We start from the raw sequence: 6,000 nt of genomic DNA on the forward strand, positions 1-6,000 counted from the left end.
TTTTTTACAAGAATAATGTTTTGTCTGTCTTTAGTTGTATATTCTGCTCTTTGGGAGTGAGCTACCGCTGGGAAAATCCCAGTCATTCCTGATCTAAACTCTGCTACCTGGGGAGGTAGGAGACTAACACACCTTCCAAGAGGATAATTCCTCCCTTGGCTTAAGTGAGGTAAACACTGTAGATTAGGAGACTAAGAAAACTCATGTGAAGTGCCATTGTTTTGTGATTCTGCATAAACAGCACCTTGATTACTAGCAGATTCACTGAATCAAACATTTATTGAATGCTTTCTGTTCTTATTCCTGCCTTTGATAGAATAGAAAGCAACAGTAAAATCTGGTACCTGGATTTAGAAGTTGGAGTAGGAGTCTAGAAGGAGTGGTCCTTGGACGTTATGCAGTTCTGCATTCCACTCAGGACACCGGGCGGCGTGTTCTGAGTGCTGTGCGTTCCCCTGGAGTCTGGCCATCAGACGCGATGGCTGGGAAGGATAAAGGACGCATCTCTCCCCTGCATCGAACTCATGCAGCCGCAGCTTGGGAAAGGCTCAGTACTGGCTTATTGGACGAATTCCATTTAAGGCCATTAAAAATGTCTTGAAAGCAGAAAGGACTGAGGCAAGCATCGATTTTGAGAAAGGAGAGCAAATCTTCCTCTCTGTTTAAAGGGCAAGGAAGCTTTGTGCAGATAAGGAGTTTATCTGATGCTGCTTAAAGTTCCCTGAGTCAGCTTCGTTTACAAAAGTTGGCAGGTTGAACCCTCTAGAGTTTAAGGCTTGAATATTTTATGCTTACAGACTTTTTAGTATTTGATTCTTCTAACTCTTTCAAGGGACCTAATTTGGGAAGTCATAAAACTTAGCTTTTAAAATCTTTTATAAACCCTTAGCAAACATTTGTAAAGTTAGTATATCCAACATACACGTTTGGTAAATCAAGCCTTCAAATTTTCAAATGCTGTTTGTGAGTTTAAATCCTCAAATTAATCATAATAAGCATTTAGAATGAAAACTAAAAAGTTGATGTGTCAGATTTTATTATATGAACATACCCAGGTTATTGCAATGATTATAAATTTTGTAAACTATAAAGGATCACATGATCAGTAAATCTGACCTACTGCAGCAATATTGAAATATTTATTTTTATGCCTAACCTGGGGTAATTCATTTAACTTAGCCAAATACGTAGCACAAGTCTACCTTTTGGGAGTGGTTAAAATCCTGTTTGGTTCCATGAGAAAGTTAAGAGTTCGGAGACGAGGCTGTGGGTTCTGAGTGCTGAGCACCTGCAGGACAGTTGTACACATGTGCAGGTGAGCAAACCTGGCCCCTGCTCGTGCTCTGTCAGTGGGGACACCAAGCCTGTGTGTTTCAGCCTGGAACTTAGTTCAACACGCAGTAGACCAGGGCACTGCAAAATCTCCATCCCGAGACAGGCTTTTTTGTTGTTTTGGCATTTTGTGGTGTTGGTTTTGTACCTCTGAATATTTTGTCCAGAACTGGATAAGCCATTCTGTTCCTACAACTACATTGAAGATAATATTTTTCCCTTACTTGATTTGAGTTGGATTATCTTTTGCCTAGTTGTTTCCATGTCTTCTCATACTTTATGGATTGTGGGTAAGGATTCAGTAATCATATTGATAAACTTAAAACAACTGCCACTGCAGCTAATGTGGCCTGGATGATAAAGAAGGCATAATTTTGTAAAAAGCAGAGCAGTCAGATGGCCCCGAGATCTCAGGTTAAATGGCAGAAGGTCATTTCCATTCAGGCAGAGTGCTCAGCACAGGTCAGCCAGGCACTCTGCTTCATGCACTCAGCTGTCTGGAACTCCATCCGGGTCTCCTATGTGGATGGCAGGGACCGAAGTACTTGGGCCATCTTCGGCTGCCTTCCCAGTAGCGTTAGCAGGGAGCTGGATCAGAAGTGGAGCAGCTGGGACTTGAGCTGGCACTCTGATGTGGGATGCTGGCATTGCAAACAGTGGATTAACCTTCTGTGCCACAGCGTCAGCCCCTAGAGCATTGATTGGAAAGAGAGGACACGAGGCAACAGCTATAGTGAAGAGCTTCCAGCCTGTGAAAAGCAGGACACTCTGCCCTTCTGCCACCTTGCCCTGGAAACCACAGTGTCACGTCAGTCCACAGCACCCTCCTGGCAGGGAGGAAGTAGCAAGTTCAAGTGGGAGAGCAAGATTCCCGCTCTGGAGGGCAGGTGGGGCTGGCAGTGCTGCCATGGCTCCTTTAAGAAGATGCAGCCTGCCAGGGTGCCGCCTGATGTCACAGCCCCAACTCCCCACCCAGCAAACTCCTTATCCCTCTGCTGACTCCTCACTGACTTCACAGCCCACAGGAAGTTCCTAATTCCGATCAACTCTGCATCCCCTGGGATCCCATTTTGCTAAATGGCAGCATCACTTACTCAGGTGCTTTGGCCAGAACCTTAGGTAGCTCATTAGTTCCTGTCTTCTCATGGTCTAGATCCAAGCCATTACACAAATTCTCTCAACTGCACCTTCAAAAGACAGCTTCTACGCTTCTCATCCATTTCCCTGTCATCTTGTGCCTGGGCCTCCTTGCTGTCCTCTCACATCAGAGCCATGCTACCCACAGCAGCCAGAGAGTAGGGTGGGACATGGGTGAGGGGGATCGATAGAGTGGGAGAGCGAGAATCTTCCATCTTCCGGTTCACTTCCCAAATGCTTGCAACAGCCTGTGCTGGAGCCGAGAGCCTGGAACCGCATCCAGGCTCCCATGTGGGTTGCAGGGACCCAAGTACTTGAGCCATCACCACGGCCTCTGAGGATGGGCATCAGCAGTGGAATCAGGAGTGGAGCTGGGACTCGAACCCAGGGTTCCAGTAAGGGGTGTGGGCATCTCAAGGGGTGTCTTGACCAGCGAACCAAGTCCCTGCCTCTAGATGGCCCTTAAGATTTGTCAGATGCCTGCCGTGGCTTTGCATCCCACTCAAAATAACTGCAAAAGCCCTGGCCTGCTGGTCTCGCGAGATCAATTTGCCATCATCTCCTCTGCCACGCTCTCCGCCCATCTCAACCCAGCCCCTCCACTGTGCCTCGGTCAGGCCCAGCCCCAGCAGTCACAGGGGCCTCTGCCCTCGTGGCACCCTCTGCCAGGAGGGCTGGCTTCCTGGCTTCCTCCCAGTTGCTGCTGAAATGCCACAGCTCTCTGTCTCTTGTCCCTGCATGCCACGCTAGTCCCTGAACCAATTTTTCTGGCTTTGACCCCATGGCACCTCTCAGGACGTGAAGTTATGCTCTATACCTGGGTGTTTCCTGGCTGTCTCCCCACTAGAATGTCTACTCCGTGAGAAGGCCTTGATTCTTGTCTTCGCCGTGGAATCTTCCGGGATAGTGCTTGATGCATAGTGGGCATCCAATAGCTATTCATAAATAGCTGGTTGAAGGCACACCATAAATGTTATTCTGTTCATTTTTATTGAAATTGGCTGGTCCCTGTTAATGCTTTTTCCACTCAATTTCTCAATTTCTCGTAACCAGTATGTATCAACATTTTTCAAACCAAATAGGTGTAACGTGACCTCGTTCATGAAAAATAATATTGAACTTGATTTTCCCTGGCCCTCCATGCCTAATTTACAAGGACTGACTGTGCCCTACCAGGTGTTACGCCAAGGCATACTGAGGATTTAAAGATGTGTGCACACCTGGAAATGTGCTCAGCTACCTGCCTCTCAGCCCAGCGTGGGTCTCTTCCCACACTCAGCCTCTGAGGTTTCCAAACCTCAGTGCCAACCGTAAAGCTGTTTTATTACGTGAAGCTGAGATTGGGCCATGATGTCACAGAAGTGATACATTGGAGGAACTGTGATCCAGCGAGAAAAGAAAATTGCAACAAAATTGGGCTGAATTGCCCTGTTCAAATGTCAGAAATTGTACACGGAAAACGTGCCTTCCTCTTCCCTTAAAGCGCTTCTTAAGCCTTCTCTAGAATTTGCGCTGCATGGTTCAAGACATGGGGCATTCCAGGGCTCACGATGTTTCCCCTATGAAGACCTTGACTGTGTGGAGAATCAGCCTGGAATCACTCATTGCACAGATTCCCTTCTCAAAAGATTTTTCTTCAGAAAGGCCACTGTGGCTTTGTATTATTAAAATCAGAACTAGAATGTTAACCACTGGAACACTTCTGAGTAGTCAACGCACTTCTTAAAATTGCACTGTTGAGGATTCTACTTGAGTTCAAGACATGGGTCTATAGCACTTAGGGGAAATAAGAGAGCCCAGTATTGGCCTGTGCCTTGTTCCATGGGAACCCAGCCAAGGGCGCCGCACTGCAGGTTGAGAACCACAGAACTACCGCTGCTCCCAGTACTCCAGGCTCCTAAGTGAACAACAGCCTTCCTGCCTCCATCATAGTCTTGTCGGGCTTTAGACAGTTTTTCGCCGTGGATTGAGTAATTGAGAAGCAAAGTGTTTGCAGCAGCTCTTTTGCCTTGCTCATGGTTCTAGAGGCCTTACCTGCAGAGTGGGCAGGCCGGTGCCCACCCAGTCTGGACGCCCGCCCCCAGGACCTCTGCAGGGGCAAGACCAGAGTTCTCCAAGCGTCCCTCCTGTTGCTCTGCTGCAGGCCTTGGTGCTGGTCGTCTTGTAGCACTGGCCCAGCTGAAGGGATGAAAGTGGCCCCGACACAGCTGTGGGTTGGCCATTCGTCAGGCCAGGGTGTCTACACCAGGCTTTTATTTTTCAGAGCTGAACATGAAGTAACATAGTCCCATTAACCTCACTGATCCTTTCATAAAGAGGGCATTCGTGTATCCAGGCTGTGCAGAGGGCCAGAGGGGTCACCAGTCCCTGAGAAGGGGCTACCTTGGAGACTCTGGAGGCTGCTCACTCCCTCATTCTCATGCACCAGTGAACTTGCCCTGAGCTGTCGCCGTGGGCAGGCAAGGCATGGAGAGAGGGGTCCTGGTCTCGACACAGACTTGGCAGTGCCCACCCCTCACCCATTGTGTACCCAGGTGTCGCTCCCCCTCTTCGTGGAGGAAGGACACAGGACCCTGCGCTGTTCTTTTGTCTGCTCGGCCCTCCCCGGGTTTGCTGCTGGTTCTTCCTGGGTTGGCTACCGTCCCTTCCACCTCCGTGGAAGGGCGGTTCCCCCTGCCACATTCCCCACTTCCGCGGGGGAGCGGCACACCGCCAGCCGGCTCTCTCGGGGGCTGCACAGGTGTTCCTTCAGATAGATGTTCCCCTTAGATGTTCCTGGTGCATGTTGTCTCTCTCCTCCTATATAGTCCTCTTCCGCCAATCCCAACTTGGCTGCCCACACGCCGAGTACGCTGCTCTCCTCCAATCAGGAGCAGGATCAGCTCCTGGAGGTCATCACTCAAGTTGGCAAGAGGCAGCTGCGTAGAAGCTGTTTTCTCCTCTCCCAGCGCCATATTGTGGGAGAGCAGATGCATAGAATAAGTCTTAATTCCAGTAACAGTATAGTCCGAGTTGCTCCCCACACCCAGGTGTTCTGTGGACAGCTGTAGAAGAGACAGACGATCTGGAAGTACAGCTTGCTCTCAAGGTCACCACAAACACAAGGACAGGATGACCAAAGTTACTTGACCTGGTGGAGGTCAGTGATCTCTGCAGGAAGCTCCTGAGTCTCTGAGCTGCCCAGCCTCCGAGTCCAGGAGATGCACAGACCTTGTTCTCCAAGTGACCTGGACCTGAGGGCTGCCGAGAATCTCCGTGCAGCTTCCAGCAACCACAGCACGCTAGCTGCAGCCAGCAGGAACTCTGGCGTTTGTGGGTGTCTCCAACCAGGCCCAGCTGCATGGTTTGCAGGGCCCGGTGCACAAGGTAAATGTAGGTCCTTTCACCTACACGTCAGGAAACGAGCTTGTCCTCACTCTGATGATGCCTCAGGCTCTCTGGGCTGCCCTTGCGAAACGTCCCCTTCTCCCTTCCCATCCCAGACCTTGATTTGATGACCCCAACTGTGCACCCCACAGGAGCCAGAGGCCT

Source organism: Oryctolagus cuniculus, chromosome 10 (genome assembly GCF_051225735.1).
Source record: "Oryctolagus cuniculus isolate XC-2025 breed Fujian yellow rabbit chromosome 10, ASM5122573v1, whole genome shotgun sequence".
Lineage (NCBI taxonomy): Eukaryota > Metazoa > Chordata > Mammalia > Lagomorpha > Leporidae > Oryctolagus > Oryctolagus cuniculus.